Source organism: Marmota monax, unplaced genomic scaffold, assembly GCF_021218885.2.
Source record: "Marmota monax isolate L192 unplaced genomic scaffold, Marmota_monax_Labrador192_F-V1.1 WCK01_AAM20220418_F8-fsc00356, whole genome shotgun sequence".
In the NCBI taxonomy this organism is placed as follows: Eukaryota; Metazoa; Chordata; class Mammalia; order Rodentia; family Sciuridae; genus Marmota; species Marmota monax.
In genome coordinates this window covers 476,220-497,889 of record NW_026694682.1, presented here as the reverse complement: position 1 = coordinate 497,889, position 21,670 = coordinate 476,220, and the positions used below count along the sequence as shown (strand labels likewise).

At 48.3% G+C, this 21,670-nt stretch overlaps 1 protein-coding gene and 1 non-coding gene across 5 annotated transcripts in view; one reads left to right on the top strand and one right to left on the bottom strand.

Moving 5' to 3' along the window:
• The window catches only part of Tspan9 (tetraspanin 9), a 198,254-nt gene that overhangs the window by 91,486 nt on the left and 85,098 nt on the right, over positions 1-21,670 (top strand). The window lies entirely within an intron of this gene.
• Positions 3,003-3,133, bottom strand: LOC124078555 (small nucleolar RNA SNORA42/SNORA80 family). Its single transcript, XR_006846946.1, has one exon. It is a non-coding gene; the product is annotated as a small nucleolar RNA SNORA42/SNORA80 family (small nucleolar RNA).

Sequence of the window (21,670 nt, the reverse complement as noted above, 5' to 3'; positions counted from 1 at the left end):
GTTACCTGAGTTAAGTACACCAGGGGATTGTAATGTCCACAAACCATGCCTGCCCCCTTCTGCTGGCCTCCTGCAAGGGTGCCCAATCAACACCTGTTGATTGATTTAAATATTTTGTTTCTTGATCCAAGCACAATAAAAGGTTAAGAGAATAGGTAGTTGAGGGCTGGGGATATGGCTCTGTGGTAGAGTGTTTGCCTAGCATGCATAAGGTCCTGGGTTCAGTTCCCAGAACTACATACACACATACAAAGAATAAGCAGTTGAGTAACTTCACTACCACTAAGCCATTTTTTTCACTTGGTGGCTTGGACTCTTGGTCACAGTAGAGAAGCTATCACTTCTCTAGAGAAAAATCCCAAGAAAAGCTTGTCTTTACATCCCCTTGCCACCCTGCACTCCACCACCTGACTGAGAATTGTGTCCATTGGGCCTGCAGAGCTCCCACCACACACCAGACTTTTGCTTGAAACTGGAGCCGTTGAAGTGCTTTGGCAGGAAGTGAAATGAACAGAACTGAATGTTGGAAAGATAACCAGCATTTGCATGAAGAGGACCCTGGACAGAAAGGGCCAGACGAGGAGATGGGGAGGTCCCTTAGGAACCACCAAGAAGAGGTGCAGACCCGAGGAGATGGGCCACACTCTTTCCAGCACTGGGGAACCTTGTTTAAGTAAAAAAAAAAAAAATTAAAACTAACCTGACGAGTAAACAATGAAGGTTCAGTTATTTAAGTGTGTACTGTCCTTGACTTTCAGTGTTCCCATGGTTTTCACAACTAAGAAGAAAAGGGGTAAAATCCCTCACACAGAAAGGGTTCAAAGGGAGCCCCCTCTCTTGTTGGTGTGGTGGGCCAGAGGACAGGTGGGTGATGCAGGATGTGGAGTTGGAACATGGTGGCGCTGGTCAGGCGGGGCCATGCCGGCCCCTCCCTCTGTGCTCTTTTTACCTCTGTCCTTCTGATCTTTTCTCCTGACCTTTCCCTCGTCCTTCCCTGGCTGTTTCCCCCTTCTCCCTACAGTGCTTAGCATAATATTTGTTGCCTGTTTTCTCTCCATTTGCGTTTCTGTCTTTAGCTGTGGCTGGTCACCCTTAGAGATAGAGGTCTGTGTCACTAACCCTGTGCCTGACATTTAGGTGACTCTCCCTGAACTCTGGTTCTTTTCTTCCCTTCCTCGAGTTTAGTTGCAGTTCTCACAAAGAATTAGAAGGATGGGGGTGTAGAAACGGTGACATTTAGAAAGCCGTGTATCCAGGCCGGGCATGATGGCACATGCCTATAATCCCAGCTACTCAGGAGGAGGAAGCAGGAGGATGGCGAGTTAAAGCCAACCTCAGCAATTTACTGAGGTGCTAAGCAACTCAGTGAGACCCTGTCTCTAAATAAAATACAAAATAGGGCTGGGGCTGGGGCTCAGTGGTCAAGTGTCCCTGAGTTTAATTCCCAGTATCACTATATACACATAAAAGAAAGCCATGTGTCCAGGTTGAGGGTGCAGGTGGGACTCTGGCCTCTCACACTTCCTCTTGGCCATTGTGTTTGGAGGGTGGGTTTAGCCAATGGGTAGGGGCAGGCAAGCCTTCTTGACATGTCTGTATGTCCGTCCCAGGGGACCTGATGGACAACGTTGGAGATGCCCTATGGCTCCCGCCCGCTGTCCCCCTTTGTCTCCACCACACAGAAGGATCTGGTTGCTTATCCTCTGATGTGGTTTCTCCTGGGAGAGCAGAGGAATGAGAGTTATTCAGTAGCTTTCTATGAAGAGGAATGCATGATTTGAACAATGCTGGGCCCAGGATGCCCTGGATTCCTCTGATGACGCTGGCATTAGACAGGAACTAGCAGGAGCTGGAAATAGGCCACGGGCCCTGGGGGAAATCTGATTGTTTGTGGCAACCCCACAGCCTTCGTCCCATCTCATCCTGGAACCATGGATGCCGCAGACAGGAAGGCACCTCCCAAAGTCATCTAGGAAGGAAGGGACCATGAGCAGCCATGCAGGGCACATTACACACCCTGACACCCGGCCTGGCGCTGACTCCAGGTGGGGTGGGCTTAACTGGCCCAGGGGGGTAGCTAGCACCTGCTTGGGTCAACTGTTCTGTCTTTAACAGCTCCATTCTGCAGGCTTCCTGTTGCATTTTGAGCCCATTCCTCTCATTCTGCCCGGAATGAAACAGGAGATGGGGCCTCATGTTCCCTGCACAGTCTTTAGATGCATGAGGGCATGATGTTTCCCTTCTGTTTTGAAGAAACCAGTGGAAGGTGGTGTCTACTACAGACACATGAGACAAGCAACTGAGTAGAATTTGTCATGGGTAAAATACTGGCTCAATTAAAAATTGGTTTTCTCTAATTTAATAGATTACGAGGGTATAGTTCTATACCAAGCTAATTTCATGCATTTTTTTTAAAAAAACAATTTTGATTTGTTCCAGCAATCACGTAATGAATACACAAATAAAAAGTCTATGTTATATATTGCACATTCAAGATTTTGGGCACTGTTCTCCCCATTTTGCAGGCAAGTACCTTAAGTCCAAATTCCTAGCCAGAGTTCTGCCCAGTGGATGATGTCATCAGATCAAATGCCCGAGGGACACATTTCCAAACTGACAAGACTCAATTTGTCTCTTCTCATGGTACACGTAACTTTTTGGCATCCATTAAGCACATTTCCGTCTTGAAGAGTGAATCCAAGTATATTTCCTGCAGCTGGGTAAACCTTCCTGGCCAGGTGTGGCCTCCTATAGAAAGTAACCAGCTTTAAATTTCATGCCTCAGAAGTGCATATTCTCACGGGCGCAGTTAGACTCTGTAGGCTATCACGTCCCTATTAAAGACCTGGGGGCTTGTTTGTTAAACTTCATGATAACATGTATATGCACACACAGCTACACCTGAGAAAATGTCTCATGGATAATGCATATCTCTTTATTGTGTGAGTAAGTTGTAGTATTTTTTTTTTTGTTTGTTTAATCTTCGCTTCTTCCTTCCCTCCCTCTGTGCAAACCACTTCAGTACCAGTAGCCTATGGGCATAGACCAGGCTGTGGTTGGGGGCCACAGTTTGTTCATGGGGCACTATGAAATGCCCGGGGGAATTGGGCTTGCCATAAGTCCAAATGCTTTCATTTGTTCTATTTTTAAAAATACACTGCTGACCCAACTAATTTCATAACCTACGATTGGGTCACAACCTGTGGTTTGAAAAGCATCCATTTGGGAGTTGCTACAGATTAAAGCAAATGGAAACAATTAACAGATGAATTCAGTTGGGTCATAGTCACACTGACATCTATTATAACTCAGACTCTTTATTTCTTGAAATTGGATTTTCCCCTTCTTTATTGTCATTGATACCTCCAAAGGAAGTACCAATCAACCCGGAAGCTTGGATTTCATGCATCCTTTATTGGGACCCTTTAAGTATCTTTACATGCTCCTTCTAAAATGAACTTTTACTTAGGTTAACAGAGGACTACTTTTCATAACAAATATAAACAGAGCCCTGATTTGTGAATTTGCTGATTTATTCAATAATATTCATTGAGTGTTTTTAGGGTTTAGTAAATTAACAAATTGAATAAATTAGCAAATTCATGACCAAGAGCTGGAGATTCAGAGATGCCATGTCCTGCTCAAGGAGCTCCCTTTGAAAAGGGATCAAAAGGCACACAAAGGAAATGCAGTGTGAGAAGTGCTGTCAGGGGGCACTGCAAGGCTAACCAGAAGGAAGTCAGGAGGGAGGAACCAAAAGAGGAGGAGATGAGGATTGAATTGAAATGCACAGGAGCTTAGTGGAGGAGCCTGCCAGGTTGTGGGGAAAATACTTTTTGTATTCTTTAAAATAGTGTGGAATAAAACCAGTAAGATTTTTAAGTTGAAGCAACATAAGACCAACTTTATTTTAAAAAGATGATTGCAAGTACAAATATGGTAGAAGGTGTTCAGAAAGTGAGAGGGATTGTGGGGAGAGCAGGAAGGAGGTTTTGTAATAGTCCAAAGGAGATAGGTTGAGGACCTGGCCAAGGAAATGGCATTATGGAGAGGGTGATAGATGGACTCTAGGCATGGAGACTTGCTCAGATCTGTGGGGCAAAACAGAGTCTGGGAATAGAAGGAGGCTGGGAAATCTCTCTAGTTTTCTAGTTTAAGTGACCACATTAGTGGTCATGCTATTAACAGAGTAGAAAATACCGGAGGAGAAATGGGAAGGGAAGAAAAGGAATTTAGATTGAGATCTGTTGGGGGGCATTTCTGTTGAACATCTGGTTAGAGGTGTCCCATGTTCTTTGGCTTTTAGACAGAAGGCCTAGGGCAGGGCTTCCAGAATGACACAGCAGGTCTCTTCCCAGCTTGGTGACATGCTGAGCCTGCCTGGTCTAAGATGAGTTACTGGAACTTTCCTTTCTTTCATCTGTGCAATCAGGAAGGCATGTCTTTCTTACAGGGTCTTTATGAGGACTGAAGAGAATAGATATTAAGATGCTAGGGTTTTACAGAATTAGTATTAGTCTTTTGGGCTGAAGGGGAGGGACCCAGGGCTCAAATCTCAGTTCTGCCACAAAATTGCATGTGTCCTTGGGCATCTTACTTTGATACTCTGGACCTCAGTTTCCTCATTTGGCTAAGGAGGGCATTAAATTTGCATTTCAGCACAAAATTTCTGTGATCTTCTGAACGTTGAGAGAAAGAATTTACCAAAACATTAGACGCTAGAATCAGATCTTTAAACACAAATGCATAGTAATAATGAAGCAAAACTATCAAGTTGAATGGTAATGGGGCAAATGTTTACAGTTCCACTCATTATGATAGTCCTACACATAGGATTAGAAAACTGCAGAAACATCCAAAGGAGAGCTATGACTTAAGATGGCTCAGACTTAAGGATGCAAGAGACCCTGGTGGTTCTGGCTGCTGTGGGTCTGTGTCTCCCAACACGGTCTGGTGCATGGTGAAGGGAGTCAGAGATGGAGACACAGCGTCCAGACCAGAGATGTCACAGCCTGTTGCCTTTTGCAGTTTTAGATTCCATGAAATAGAGCGCTCAGCTCATTCATTGACTACTTGGTCACCAGGTGTTTCTGTGCACCTCCAGTATACTGGATGTTCTGGTGGGTGCTGGGTGCTGCATGGGTCAGATGAAGGGGTTCAGGACATGTATTTTAGGGAGAGCATTGACAGACTGGGAAAGGCAAGGAGGGGAGTGGGCAGGGTGGCAGAGGATCTGTAGCTGCGTGTGAGTATCCATGGAGAAAAGTGTGAATGTTTGCTTGGGGAGGAGCGAATGCTGGGACACGTGATGCTGTCTCCTTCTGTGTGAGAGGCTGGCACCTGGGAGAGGAATCAGGCCTCTGCTTTACAGCTCCGGAGGGAAGAACTAATTCCATTAGCCAGGATCATGACGACGATGATAATTAAAAGAAATATTCTGTACTATTTATTAAGTGTACTGTGTGCTAGGTACTGAATCAGGCACTGTATGCATGTAGATCATAAACTGTACACTGTTGGGTGTTTATTGTAGTCATAATTCAGATGGAGAAACTGAGGTGCACATAAGTTAACACATCAAGGGGAAGAGCTGGGAGTTACATGCTGCTGTGGGTGATTGGACCCATGTCTTCCCGCTCCGTGTCACTAAGGTGGAAAGTAGAGACAGGCAGGTGGGGTCTCAAGAAGGAAGAGCCTTGTGCTACAGGGTGTAATTGTTACTCTTGCGGCTACTACTCAGAGGGTTTCTGCAGAGGGGAGGAGATGGGACATAAGTGGCTGAATGAGCTCATTTCATCCTAGGATGGTTCAGTAGGGAGGCAGGTTTTGTGCCCAGTTTGCAGATAGGGAAACTGAAGCTCCAGAGGTTCAGTGCCCAAAGTTACATCATTCCTAAGAGACAACAGAACTGGGACCCAAACCGGCTTCTTCTGACCACATCTCCTGTACCACCCCCCTCCCTCTGTCCTGCACCCCTCCCCCTGTCCTGCACTGTCTCTCTGCCCCTAGCAGTTTGCTTTGGTCTTTCTCCCAGATTCTTTCCACCTGCTGCTGAATTTGTCAGGCTTTCTTTGATGTCGCATGGGTGACTGAGCTCAAGATAAGCCACAGCCAGAAGCCAGGCCGACTGAGGGATGTTGCCATAGTTGGTGTGAGTGCCTGTGTGTGTGTGTGTGTGTGTGTGTGTGTATTTGTGTGCTGGAAACTTTGTGTCTTGGAGGGCCATGAGGGGGCTTAGAAGTCTTTGGGGGGTCTGTGTGTGATGTGGGGTAGACTGGACTTTCTGTCCTGAGGAACAGAGGTCTTTGCTCCCTGATCTCCCAACCCTTCCTGCCAGGCAGAAAGGGGCTCTGTGCCCCTTTCTGAAGGAGGGCTTGGGGGCAGATTAGGGAAGTTGATGACTCAAGTAATTCATCCAGATCAGACAGACTTTCAGCTTGGGAGATGCTTTGCTGATGGAAACTGCTTGGTTACTCTTCCTGGTTCCTGATAGAGACTTGGTGGGCTGGGGCACAAGACTGCTGTGGTGCACCCCCAGGCACCCTGTGGTCCATGGCCCTCTGAGCCACGGCCTTGTTCTTTGCCTTGTGCAAATAAGTCTCTTCTTTTATATTACTTTTCCGCTCCCCACTCTTCTTTTTATTTACGCTAGTTACCACCAGAATGGTTGGCTATGCTAGATTTCTCCACCCATCCCTCTCTTCCTCGCTCTGTCCATCCCTCCCTCCCTCCCTCTATTCATCCATCATCCCTCCATCTTTCCATCCCTCCCTCTATCCATCTATCTATCCATCCATCCACCCGCTCGCCCACCTGCCCAACCATCCATTCAGCAGTGCTCACTGAGTAACTGGCACCTGACTAGGATGTGGTAGTTTCCAAAGGAGATTTTTGACAAGTGAGCACCCTTTTTCTCTACAGCTGACTGTCCATTTGCAAAGACAAATGGTGTCTACTCAAACGGTGTCCAGGCTGAGTCAGTGTGACAGAGGACAGTGAGGGGGAGAGCAGGAAGGAGGTGTGCTGGGCTGTGAGGAGGTGGGGATCTGTAACTGGGCCACCAGCCCGAGGAGCCTCCATGCCAAGGGAAGGCAAGCTAATTTGAAGCCTAGAATTGGGACAGGCTGGTGGGGAGCTGAGTGTGAAGCCACGTAGCTCTCCCCGAGGCTCGGCCAGCCAGACAGGAGCGGAGGCAGAAACAGAATGGAGGAGACAGGTCAGAGCAGCGTGACTGGAGACAGACGATCTCTGAGGAGAGGCTGAAAGCTGTCTGGGGGCTGATGGCAGGAACGTGTGGGGACCCCAGCTTTCCAGGGTTAGAGGGTGCACAACCTAATCAAAGGCAGAACCCTGCAGTGCTGCACTCAGGATCTGCATGAGAGGGAGAGACCACAGTGGCCAAGTGTCCAGAGAAGGCTTCTGGGAGGGTGGGGGCCCCTTGGTGCCCTGAAGAACATCACCTTTGGAGTGATGTCACCCTTTTGTTCTTCTCTTCCTTCCCTTTCTCTACCTACATCTCTATCTGTGAGCGAGCCTTGGGCTGAGCAGAGTGACTTTGGCAAATATGTCCCTTCTCTAGACAGGGTGGGGGTTTGGGCCAGGATCATCTGCTCAGCTGGTGTGACTTCACACTAATGACAGGGTCACTTTGGTAATTGTTTCCAAATACATCTTAAAAAATAGAAGATGAACTGAAGGGTGGCAATAAGAACCTTCTGCCTAAGAGACTGTGGTTGTGACAGGCTTGCTGGAGTGGAGGGACATTAGCTGCTAATTGGGTAGTGAAGGAAGAGCCAGTTAGATCAGTCAGCAGCCTTCTAAGCGGTGGCCCTCAACAACATATATTTTTCTATAAATGCAGGATGTTGTCATTGCCTTTGCAACAAAGACTCAGAGGAGTGTCTGGATTGATTGAAACCAAAGAAAGAAAGGAAGAAGTGCACCAAAGGATCTCTGAAGGCCCTTAGCTTCTGGGATCCTCTCTCCAACAGGAAAATCCAAGAATTATACCTCCTGGTAGTGGATCTATTTCTTTAAGGTGTGGGTGGCTGCTTCTGTTTTGAACTAGATGGGTAGCAAGGAGAGAGGTCTCAAGTTCCCTAATTAGAGCACCTCTGGCTCTCCTTTTCCCTTATTCGAAGCTGATATTGCTTAAACGGGGCAATTAGAGCTGCAGGATGCTGCTTGTCATCCCAGGTGTGTGTGACCTGCCCTGTCCTGGGTGGTTTTGCTGATGTCCTGCAGCATGAGGTTGAGGGTAGAAGTAGCTAGACTCATAGTTCCTGTCCTTTGCATCCTTTCTCAAGCCAGCTCCTGGCTGCTCCGATGTCCCATGGTGAAAAGGTGGTTTGGAACAGGGCCGCCATATTGCACAACTTTAGGGGGGCTCAGTTCAAGGAAAGTACAGAATAACTTTCTTACTGGAGTTGTCCTGTAGTAGATCTCCATGGATGGCAGGATTTTGTTATTAAGTTCTGTTGGTTTCTTGGTTCTGTGGTCTTTATTTTCAGTTTTGGGTTCAGTGATGCAGTAGAAATGTAGATGATGATAATGACCACAGTATTAAAGAGTAGGTTACCTCTAGTCCACTTTTGTCATAGTTGATTTCTGTGCATTTAGAAACAGTCACATAATCAACAAGTCTTTGCTGAGTGTGGCTGTGTACCTAGCACAGTCCACAGTCCTGGAGGGCAGAGAGGAGTGGGCAGGAGTTCCATGGAGAAGCCACTCTCAGATAACAGCTACTTAACTCCTCTCTTTAGCCTGCACTTCTGTTGTCTCTTATGTTGTTAGGACCTGGAAGATGGGTTCTGTGCTAGCTCTTGCTTTGTTGGAATTTCTAGGGGTGGGCAGGGTGGGGCTAGGAGTCATTTTGCTGTAGAGATTCAGGGGGTCACTTTCAGAAATGGAATCTGGGCGTGCCCAGTGAAGCTCCTGACTCACTTTCCCCATGGTCTGGAAGTTTGAGGGTGTGGATTGGGAGTTTCCAGTCCCTGCAGAGAAGGGCTGGTGTTAAGGGGATGACCAGTCCCCGCCTCTGGGAGCTCCCCAGGTCAGCACTCCTTACTGAGTTAGTGTCTCTACCTCCTCCCGGGCCGCCAGCCCGCTGTGGCTACGTGCTACAGCTGGCCCATGGAGCTTAAAATAGCAGTGTGAGCTGGCTGTTGTGCATGTGGGGAGCCCATCTGAGGCATTACGGGGCAACCACCCAGCGATGGGGCTCTGCTGACACTAACCACTGGAGTGGACAGCATTTTCTTCTAGACCCAGAGCTGGGGGTTGAGGAGTCAATGTGGTCGGGGGTTCAGGTGTGGCTGGTGCCTTTACGACATCTTTTAGGGGAATGCTTTGGACCTGACCTCAGAGCCTCCTACTGTAGAGCTCAGAGGCCTTTGGACTTGGAGTCCTGTTTGGCCTCTGCCTTGGCCCTTGGTACTGCCCAGGGTTAGCTATGTGGGGGTCCCATTACAGTCTAAATGAAGAGAGAAAATGAAGTGCAGAGTTGGGATGCAGGTGCAGCTGTGCCAGATTACAGGTGGCAGGGCAGGCCCAGAACACAGGCACCTGGAGTCCCAGCTAGGTAGGCACTAACCACTGGACTCCCTCATGCCCCAGCTGCCTGCTCCTGGGAAGCCAACATGGCTTTGGCAGAGACCAGCTCCAGGCACTCATTCAGTCATTCAAAAATATCTATTGAGCATCGACCATGTGTAAAGCTCTGATCTTGGCCACGGGAAAACAGCAATGAGTGAAGTCGATCAAAATCCCTGCCCTCATAAAGCTCAGTTCTCATGGGTGGAGACATCATAAACAATCAATGTAATGAAAACATAAATTATATTGTATATTGGAAATACGAGCTACGGAAAAAGCAGAAGAGTGTAAGGGAGATTGAGTGTGCCGAGGGAGCTACAATTTTAAACAATCTGGTCAGGGAAGGCCTCATTGAGATGACATTTGAGCGAAGGCTTAAAGGAGGAGAGAGTTGGCAATGCAGAGATGAAGTGGAAGAATGTTCCAAGAAGAGGGAACAGCCAAAGTAAAGGCTCTAGTGTAAGAAACAGCATGGAGGATGACGTGGCTGGAGTGGAGAGAGCGAGTGGGTCTGGTATGTACATGTAAATTGTGCAAATTCTTTTTTTTCTTTTCTGATACCAGAGATTGAACCCTAGATTGAACCACTGAGCCACATCCCCAGTCCATTTTAAATATTTTTATTTAGAAACTGGGTCTCGCAAAGTTGCCTACCGTCTTGCTACATTGCTAAAGCTGGCTTTGAATTTGTAGTCCTCCTGCCTCAGCCTCCCGAGGCTTTGGGATTACAGTGCCACTGCATCCAGCTAGCTTGTGCAAATTTTTATAAGGACTTTTTCTTTCACTCTGAGAGTGATGGGAAACATTAGAGGATTTTGTGCAGAGCAGGAGCCTGGTGTGACTCCTGTGATGGGATCACTGCAGTACAGGAGCTAGTTTCAGTTACCTTTCTCTGGTTATTAGGCTTCCCACGAGGAGATACCAGGGGACCAGATAAAGGCTGTCACATTCTTTTCTCCCTGTGCTTGGTCCAGCCTTCATTGCTATTCCTCAAACCTTAGACACTGAAACTTTTACTGCTGGAGAAGAGGGGACAGAGTGGTGCTGGGTTGACTCTCAGTTTCTTTTGGAGGCAAGAGATGGGTTTGGGACTGGAGTTGTAATTCAGTGGTAGAATGCTTGCCTAGCAAGTGTGAGGCACTGGGGTTCGATTCTCAGCCTCACATATAAATAAATAAAATAAATGTCTATCAACAACTAAAAATATATTTTTAGAAATTATTATTAGAAAAAAAAAAGAGATGGGTTTGTTACTGTGGTTTGCTCGAGTCTACTTGAACAGCCTCTTGAGAGCCTATTAGTAAATAATCGGAGAATTGGCCAGCTGGCTATTAAGCCATCAGTTGCTTGAAATTGGCCATGGTGGGAGTATTTACACTGTGGCCATTGGCAAGTACTACAAATCAGGGCTTTCCCCTGGACAGCTGGTTGTTAAACATTTACCAGCCCTCTGCTAATTTGTCTCCTCCATACCTGGTGATGGCAATGATTCTGGAGGGTAGGGCCTCTGTTTCCTCTCATTTTGCGATCATGCTATATGAAGTTAGAAGGAGCCTAGGGATGACATTGGATAGGTGGTGAAGAAGGTTGGTGTTGGATGGCAGTGGGCCCACTTGTCTATCTTTCAGGATTGACAGGGCTTCAGTCTCATGGTGGGACTGAATTCCCTTGTTGTCCTGACTGGGTAATTCTAATGCATAATCTCTCTCTCTATCTTTAAGAAACCCTCTAAGCCTGCAAGATGGGTATGTGTGTGTGTGTCTCAGTAGGGATCAGCTTCATACATAAAAGCAGGGTACAGCTCTAGTCTCAGATAAAGCTAAGTTTTGGGAATGATCTCTGTTTTGAAAGTCTGGAGAGGCAGATTCTAGGTCCAGCCTGAATCAGCCCTCTTCTCTCTTTGGGCTTCTGTTTCTCATTTATAAACTGGGATACCTTCCTTGCCTACCTTGTAGGTTGTGGTGAGGATCGGATGTGATCATAAGCCTGAAGACCCCTTGGAAAAAGCTAAAGGAGTTACAAGGAACATGTATTTGCTCACTCAGGACTCCTCTGCCTACCTCTTGGTAGGCTACTGTGCAAGCCTAACCCCTACCCCACCTTCTCCAAGCAGCCTTCCCCAAAGGCCAGACCTCTGAGCACTCATAGTCTGTACCACACCCAGGTGCACTTGAACTGCTGCTCGTTCATCTTGTTGTTGTTCCCAAAATGCAGATGGAGCAGAATGTTCCTTGGTAACATCCACTGTGGCGAACCAAGACAGGGCTCAGAGCGGGTACTAAGGAACACCACAGTCATCCATTAGTCAGTGTGGGTGTCCTTTGTTTGAACACCTATGAATGTACTGGCTGGCTGGAGTGTGTGTGTGTGTGTGTGTGTGTGTGTGTGTGTGTGTGTGTGTATGGAAGGTTCCAAGGATAGTACCTTGCATTTGAAAGAGTAGTTCCACAGACATTGTCTTACTGGCCCTCACTATCACACCTAATGCCATTTTGCAGATGAGGAAATGGAAGTGTGCTCATTCATTCATTCAGCACTAGTGTCCTGTGCTCAGAGAGCTGTAAGTCTCCTTCCCAGTTGACACAGCTGGAGTGAGGCTCCCAGCTCTTTATTCTGCCTGGATCTTGCAGTCTGGGTGCCTTTGCCTTGTGATCACTCCTCTAAGATGCAAACGGGGTAGGGAGGTGGACTCTGCATTTTTGGAAGGATGGAGGCCAGGCCAGGGTGCTGCTCTGCCTCAGGCCTTGGAGGTGTAGGAAGGGAGGAGGAAGCTCAGTGCTTGCTTGTGCTTTGTCTGACCCTCTGTGGCTGCAGGCTGGCATTTCCTCTGGCAGCAGTGTGGGGGAGGGGAGGAACAAGTGTGCCTGACACCCAGCCAGGCTGGAATATGGAAGCACCTTTTGTGGCCAGAGGTGGGGGGATGAGTAGCCAAGGCCACCCAGACATGCTGGGCCTCACAGAGTCCAGCCATATTCTCTGAACTTCAGGCTGGATCTGGGTTGCCCTGTGGTTTTGGTAGATGGATGAATCTGGTAGGTGACCCTAGAGAGGGATTCCCTAGAAGAGGACAAAAGGTGGTGATCCATCAAGGTGAGTGCCTACCAGTTAGGCAGAGGGCATTGTTGGGGGGTATCTGACACATGTGTTGAGGTGATCATGTATTCTTTTTTTTTTTTAAGAGCTATATTTAAAGCATGAAGTGGACCATAGTTACAGATATTATTGGTATTTTGGAGTAGGAGGTGGTATTTTGATATATGTATACATTGTATAGTTTTTTTTTTTTTTGAGAGAGAGAGAGAGAGAGAGAGAGAGAATTTTAATATTTATTTTTTAGTTTTTGGCGGACACAACATCTTTGTTTGTATGTGGTGCTGAGGATCGAACCCGGGCCGCACGCATGCCAGGTGAGCGCGCTACCGCTTGAGCCACATCCCAGCCCGATCATGTATTCTTAAGTGTCCATCACCTATCATCAAGCTGGGCTGGTGAGTTCCTCCTGTATAGAGATTCTATGGCTCTTGTATAAAGAAAAGACATTCATGCAAATATCTGTGATAACAATGCAGAGTAAAATTGGTGGCTAAAAGAGAGGTTCAGAACAAGAAGAGGGCTTTTTAGTGTTGGGGATCCTTCACGGAGGATATGGCATTTGAGATGAGTCTCTAAAGGCAGAAATTTGTGGGGGACACCACTGAGGGGGTGGGCAGTGCATGAGCCAGAGTAAGGAGCCATAGAAATGGGGGCATCCACCGAGGAGCTTGGATTGCTCAAAGCACAGGGGGCAGGTCAGGGGTTTGTGGAAATAAGGCTAACAATGTTCAGTGAAGGTCTAGAATAACAAGCTTGAGTGTTGTTGTTTAAATCCACAGGCAGCCAGGGAGGATTTTGAGGTGATGAAGGAGGCAATGTGGCATTTCTTGGGACAGTAATGGTGGCAGTATGTGGCAGAATGAATGAGAGGGAGGATGGGGAAGGGGGAGTGCAGGGAGTAAGGAGACTGGCAGGCAGGAGGCAGTCACAGGGAAGGAGCCTGTGACAGGGAACATGCACATGCTCTGACTTCAGGTGGCATGTGTGCATGGCCTCTGTATTCTGGGTCCGTGTTGGGGAAGTGTGGTTTGGTGAACAATGGCTGGGTACACATCATGTACAACTAGGTTACAGTAGGAATGAACCTCTACCCGAGTCACCTAAGAGAGACTTTGGAAAGAACTTTCTAGAATTCTAAGAGTTTTGGTAGCCCAAATTGCTTATAAAAGGGCATGGTTGTGACCTTGAGATGAGCAAAGATGTCTCCAGGTTTGGGGTGGATGGGGTGCTTTCAGGAGGTCCCCTTCAGCTGGAAGTACCTTGAATGATACGACAAGCCACAAATGAGAGGAGGAAAGCAGGGCAGAATTAGGAGATGGCTGGTGCCCTGCCTCATTTTACAGTGACCCAGGAAGGTTCAGAGATCCCAAGTGACTTAGGCATTGTGAGACTTGTGAGTCATAAGACACCCAGTACATTTGTCCCCTGACCACCCATCCAGACTCCCCAAGTCCATCAACATGGGTAGAACTTGCACACGTTCCCATCCTCTGATGGCTTCAGAGCAGGGTGCAATCGGGGGCACTTTCTTAACTTTAGAGCATTGCCGAGTGCTACTTATGCTCTGTCCTTCCCCAGGGTGGCTCCAGTGCCAGACCCGACGTGCCCAGGCTCAGTGGAGGTAGAGAGGGAAGGGGAGGCAGCTGGTAGCAGCTCCTAAAATCAGCAGAAGGGGCCCGCTGCATTGCTGGCTCCACAGGCAGGCTGGATGCTGGGTCAGAGAGCGCCGTCCCGGCCTGCAAGTCAGTGTCCTCCATGGAGCGGTTTAGGAATATTGGATTTGCTGGGTCAGTAAATTTCCACTGGTGCATGGCAATAAACCTCAGGCTTCATCACACTTCCCTGTGCCCGGCGGTCTGCCTTATCTCATCCTCCCGAAGCCAACTGCCCTCCTTGATAAGTACTAATAACAAATGCTTTCTTTCTCCTCTGTTTCCCAGGGTGAATGGCTCAGTGTTGGCACTGAGTGTGGGTGCAGGTATGTCTGTCAGTCCAGCACAATGCCTCGCACACCAGGCCCTTCTGGGGATCTGACAGGGATACTGACTGGCCTTGGGATGAAAGATGGGGCTGGTTTGGGACCTTCTTGGAAAAAAGGACCTGAGAGCCTAGGGTAGGTGGCTCTTTATTCAGAGCTCAGCCTCTGTTATCTCCCCCAGTCTGGGAACATGCTGGAGGAGGAGATTAGTGTCCTAGAGGAGTAGCAGTTCTTGCTATCTGTGGAAAGGCTCCTTGCTCCAAGCCAACGCTCAGTTTTTCTAAAAAGCTGCCTTCACCTTGTACTGGACACCCACAGAGGTCCTCACAAAACTGTCATTTCATGTATCTGGTAGAGATTTCAGAGCACCCGTGTGCTACACACCATGGCAGGTGCTTGGAAGACAAAGACGATGGACAGTCCTTGCTCTCTTGTGAGCTCACAGTTTGGGGTGGGGGAGGTCAGGGAACAGGTTACATCATGGCAGGTTCAACTCAGGGTGTTACTGAAGGAGACCCATGGAGGAGGCTATAGCCATGCTGTCGCCCATTGGACTGTTGACATTAGCCAGTCAGGGTGTAGGGAAAGGGGGCTTCAGGTAAGGGAGCCACGTGCCCCAGGAGGTGAGGAGGAGTTTGATGTAGGATCATTTTGTTGGGAGCATTGGCCAATAAACATGCTGTGGGTGGAGCTGAGGGGGAGGAGGGGTGAGCACGCACCTGTGCCGTTTTAACTGGCTCCAGCGTCATCTCTTCTCCAGATCCACCTTCCTTTAGGTGCCCTTTCTGTGCAGTTTCATTTTGTCTGCACTTCCCAGACAGCCTGGGCCCTCTTTTGCACTCCCCACTTTGCTTGACCCTTCCCCTCCTAAGATGCCCTTCCTCTGTCTTTCCTGCACATCTCCAAGACCTAAGTCAGGCCCCATTTTATAAGGTGGGAAGCTCAGGGCTCAAGGGTCCTTACAGGACCAACTAGTCCCACCTCCTTGCTTTGTTCTTAAGGAACTATGGATCCCACAGGAAATTACATCCTAAGGCTTTGTTCCTTAGGTGGCTAGAGGTGACCCTATAAACCCAAAGGCCCTCAAGCCCTTCCTGGTGACTCGGGGCTGCTGTGCACACTTCCTCCTTGAGCTCCTGTTCACTTGTTCATCAAGTGTTTCTTGGGTTGCCCTGTAGACCAGGCATGGTTCTGGCAGTGGGTATACAGTGGTGACAAAGACAGATCAGTCCTGCTGCTGATGGTCTAGGGGCAGAATCAGATACAGATTGTCACTCAGAGAAACATGTACTTTCAAACTGTGATGAGTTTGTGGGAGAAAAAGGCATATCATGGTGGGGAGGGGGCTTTCATTTTGTCATAGGGGGTTTGCCAGAAGACCAGAAGAGACCTTTGTGAACTCCTGAGAACTCAGGGATGAGCAGAGTAGTAGACATGCAGGTATCGGCATGCAGAGGAGGAGGCACCGTGGCATTCACCCTTAAAATGGGCCACAGGACATTATGGGTTATTGTGTTTCTTTCTCTGTTCAACCAGGTTGTAACGAGACGGGGACCCTATTTATCATACTAATTATTGTTGTTGACAGTGATAATGGTGCCTCAATTCATTAGACAATTTCTACGGTCCAGACTTTGTGCTATGTGTGTTACATTCATAACTTCTAATCTCTAATTTTTTACATACCCCTTGGGAAGGCATGTATTATCATCTCCATTTTATAGACAAAGAAATACAGAGCCGACATCCTAGGTTACCCAGCAGTTGGGTAACTCACTCTATCTAGGGTGGAGTGTGTCCACCCTGCTGTTTTGCCGGAGCTCTGTTCACTGTGGTTGTGCAGGATGGTGGTATGGGTGGGATCTGTGAAGGCATGGAGGCATATGGGGCCAGCTGATCACAGTCACTAGAGCATGTGGAGCTGATTTCAGGGTCCTGAGATTAGCTCTGTGACAGTCTATCCACACCTCTTGCCTGGCTCCTCTTGGTGTGGAAGCCACCCTTTCAGCACTCATGCTGGGCTGGAAGTCTGATAGCTGGTCAATGGCTGCGGCCCTGTTTCTTCAGAGCGCAGCTTGCTGACCCAACCAGAGGCACTAGTGCCTGCTCTGACCAGCATGCTCACCTGTCCCAGGTGGGTGCTGGTACATAGCCACACCTTCTCAATAGCTTCTGATGGGGGCTGGCCACAGCCAGGAGGCAGCTTTGCTCTGGGGACTTTGAGATGTGACACAACACTAGGGCGTTTGCCCAAGTTCCCAGGGACTGAGTGGTAGGCAGAGGTGCCCCTGCTGTCCTGTCCTTGGAGCCCCTCCACAGGGTTCAGCCCACCTGAATGGGCAGGGGTCCAGAAGCCGCCTTGTCCTCTGTCTTGCTCGTATCTCAGTCTTCTTATTTTCCAACCTTCTATCTTTCCCAACTTTTCCTCCAAAAATGGCTCTCTGGATCCATACATTTGTTTATTTGTTCATCTGTCCATTTATCCATCGATTCCAGGTTATGACATGTGCTGTGGAGGTGGCTGAAAACAAATTAGTCGACCTCACGGCATTTGCATTCTGTTATGTGCCAGGCATTTACATTTCCTGGGCTTCCTCATCAGGTTCTGATGCCCTCAGATGTCTGCTTTCTAGGAACAATTCCATAGATTCTGGCTTGGGTCCCATTCTTTAGGGAATGAAGTTGGGACTCTCAAGCTGTCCTTGAGGAGAACATAAGGCTTAGGCATGGTGGTCTTTCTTTCCCCTCTCCAACACCTGCCATGTGGTGGTTACTGTGACAGGCACTAGGGGAGCGGGGGAATCCTGGCCATCTTTCTAAAGCCCAGGGACCACAGCAGAGACAGGTGGGTGCACTGTCATTGCAGTCTGATTAAGTGCTGAAGAGGATGGAGGAGCCACCTCTCTCCAGGAGAGGAGGTCCCTAGAACCCTTTATAATGTACCCTGAGCAGTCCATCCCTCCCTCAAATTGTTCACCCTCCTATTAAACAAGCTTTGATGGTTTTCTTCACTGATCTCAGAAACTAAAAAACAGAAAACAAAAAACACCATCCCCTCCTCAAAACCCCCCCATGCTCCCCAAAAGTACCTTTCGTTCTTCTCTACCCTGACTCCTTCACTTGTCATTGTTACCAACCATTCTGAATCAGTGTCCTAGCCATTTCATTTCATTAGCAAATAGGAGAGTGGCCCCTGCCACCATCCGCTTCTTATTAGTCGTCTTGTAAACCTCTGGGAGGTGGCCCCTCCTAGGGACCTCATCTTCCTCATCCTTCTTCCCCTTTGGCCCCATTCCTGAGTGGTTTGTTCAGCACTGAAAGCATTTCCTATATAGCCAAAGAAGATCCCAAGTTTAGAGTTTAAACATTGGAGCAAGGTGAGTAACTCTCCCTTGTCCTCCTGCAGTGGCCTATCTCAAACGTTCCTTTGCATAGCAGGTTGGACTTTGGGAGTAACCTAACTCCAGCCCCGTGGGGGCGGCTGCCTTGTTTGAGTCTTGGGGCGTGTGAGAAGCCTTGCAAGCTATACATGCTACATACAGGACCTTCAGCACAGGTCAGCCTGGGGATCTGGACTGGCCCCTTGGCTGAGACTGTGTGTGGATGAGGGAGGGATCAAAGACTGAGCTCTGTCTTACACTGAAGCCCCAGAAATTCAGGGAGAGGCACAGAGAGCTTGGCATTTACTTGGAAGCCCGCAGCTCCCTGGTTGCCAGTTAGCTGAGATGTTGCATGTTGATTTCACACATTCACTTTTCTTCCTCCCCTCTGAGAATTCTGTACTTGCTTCACTTTTTTTTGTTAAAAAAAAAAAAAAAAAAAAAAAGCAAAGTAGGTCTGCCTTGTTCAAATGCTTGAAGAAACCCTCAAGGCTGCCTGTGCCTTCTGGCCCTCCTGGGCCTGGTGGGCTGTGGAGGAATGGGAGAGGACAGGAGAGATGGTGTCTCACATCACAGTTTCTACCTGGTTGGTCCTTCTGTACCCCATGTCCAAGGAACTGAGGCAACCCTTGAAACTGGCCTGTCTATCCCTTGCCTTGCCTTGCCTTACCCCATTGTCAGCCCAGCTTTGTAGGGCCCTGGTGGTGATGACATTCCTCTACTGCTTGGGAAGAAACTGCAGGACGTAGTCTAGACTTTTCATGCATCTTGCAAGACCTTGTAAACTAGCTCAAGTTGATTCACAGGCATATTCTCCCACTTCATTCAGGCCTGCTGAATGGACCACACCTAATCCTTTCTAGAGTGTCCTCTGTTCCCCTTTCTTCCTGTTCCCACCCACTTCAGAATGTCCTTTTCCAAAGGCAGAGCCACAGGACAGCTCCTTGCTCGTCCTTCTGTGTGTGTGCACTGTGGATCACTGTTTGGGGCTTCTCTAGGTATGTGTGGAGTGGGGGAAGGAGACTGGTCTCTTTAGCTGGTTTGCCTCCTTTCTCCTGGTGGGTCTTTGCTCAGTGTCCTGCTCACAGTGAACAATCTGCCATCTATGAATGGTCTGTTCATGGGGATGGGGTGGAGGTGGGTTGTATTCTAGCTAAACCTGACTTCCAGACACTCCTCTACAGCTTTGTCCTCAGACAGGACTTGCTCCCTGTCTTCCACACTCCATTTACCTGCATCCTTTGGTCCTTCTATCCTCTTTAAGATTTCTCAGGCCATCTCCATGGTGGCTCACGATTAGCAGTCCAGACATACTGCCCCATTCATTTCTTCTCTCCCTTTGGCTCCTTACTCAGGGTTCTTTCAAATAATGACCTTGGATCAGGGCACACTAATTCAGGTTCCCCATTGTGCTTTAAGATTCTGTTAGGCTGGGAAGATTTCCAAGGGCAGGGAATGTGTTTAAAGTCCAAGAGAGTATAGCACATGATTTGTCTGAAATCACTCAGTTTCCTTGTCTGTAAAATGGGTTAATAACCACACCTATCTTGTATGGTTGTAATGAGGATTAAATGAGTAAATAAGTCACTATGAGGGAAACTTGGCTTCTGGTACATATAAGGACTTAACCAAAGTTGCTCTTATTATTCTGATAGTGACTATGCCAGTGTCCTGATGGGACTTAACTGTAGCTCTGTTCAAGAACTGACAAGTGGGACTTCAATGCCGCTTTGACAAGTGTGACCAGGAGGGAGCAGAACTGTTGACATTGGACAGCTTCTTCTGCGTTGTCTCCCTGTCTTCTGGCCCTCAGGCCCTTAAGCTTATAAGGAAGCAGTGGCACATATTCTTTTTTTTTTTTTGGTACCAGGGATTGAACCCAGGGGTGCTTAACCACTGAGCTACATCCTCAGCCCTTTTTGTATTTTATTTAGAGACAGGGTCTCGCTGAGTTACTTAGGGTCTTGCTAAATGTTGAAGCTGGCTTTGAACTTTTGATCCTCCTGCTTCAGTCTCCTGAACTGCTGGGATTACAGGAATGTGCCACCGCGCCTGGCACACATTCATTTTTGATCAGACACGAAGGTGGAACAATCCAGGGGCAATCAGGAGACTGTTCCGACTGAACCCAGGTGTGAATTGGGGATGAGATAACTGGAAAGTGATTAGAAAGTAGAGGGGGCCAGCTTGGGAGGATGCTTGGTAACACCAAGTGGCTCCATGCCCAGGTCATAACATCACCTTCTTGGTGTCCCTCTTTGTTTGAAATCACACAGTTTCCTGTCTGTAAAATGGGTTAATAACCACACCTATCTTGTATGGTTGTAATGAGGATTAAATGAGTAAATGAGTCACCACCACCAGCTCCCTTCACACAACACCCACAGGAGGCTCTTGATTGACAAGGAGGAAATGGCAATGCAGAAAGCCAGATTACCTTGTCCTTGATAACATAGTTAGAATGAGCTGGAAGGGAAAAGCAATCTCCTGATTCCTAGTCTAGCTGGCAAACAATCTTTCCCTGAACCCAGGAAGTAACATTGTGAGAACCAAGTGACAGCCATGAGCCCCTCTGTAGTGGGCCTGCCAGGTGAAGCAGAAGAGGACAAAAGGTGTTAGCCATTCCAATTGAGTGGTGTTCAGTCGGAGCCAGTTAAACACCTGCCCCTTCATCTGTAGATAGCATCCACAGGACCACTGTGCTGAGCAGGAGAGAGCACTTTACTGGAGGCTGCAATACACAGTAGGCTTTATTCCCACCGGTGTTGGGAAGAAGCTCAGACAAGTAAAACCATTGCAGGCTCCTTTAAAGAGGCTGAGCTGCCCTCAGAATCTGACAGCTTTCACCTCTAGGATGCAGGTCTGCCTGGTGCAGACTCTAGTACAGAGTCACTTCGGTGAACTGTGATGAGGGTTTTGAAGTCCCTCTGGATGGAATTCATATCTCCTTTACCCTGCAGCCATGGCCAGCTCAGTTCTGCCCATCTGCTGGGTGGTTAATACCCTCCTGTCTTTGTGTCTCGATTGTGGGTCCCTGAAGGGCAGGGGCACATCTTGTATGTTTCCTCAGGGGCTTGACCCTGGTGCTCAGCACACAGTACCTGGTGTGGAATAAATGCCTGGGAGGATGCAAGGCTGGGCATTTCACACCCAATCTCAAGTAGGGCATGGAGGCTTCCATCCAGCCATCTCTGTGCAGTGCCTCTCAGAGGCCAAGCCCAGAGTTAGGTGCTGGGGTTTCAGAGCCCTTTAAAACTTAGCTCCTGCTCTAGTAAGTAGTACTGTCAGTTCTCTTGCGGAGCTACAAGGATGGTGGAAGAAGAGAGATGGGATCCCCGCCCCTCAAGCCTTCTAGTCTTCATCATTTGCAAACTGTGGTGGTCACACGATATCAATGCAGACTTCTACATGAGCCTAAGGGAAGCTGCCCTAGTCGAAGTGTTTTTCCAGACAATAAAGTGTTGCTGTGGTCGGTCTGAAACCCCAGGCAAGCGCATTCCTCCTGCTGTTTCTCTGACCACCTCCTTTCATGCACTCCTCGCTACTCTGAGAGGACCCAGCCTATGTCTAAAAGTACTCCTACACTGCTTCACTCTTGGTATAGGCAGGCTGCGGGGAGCAAGGC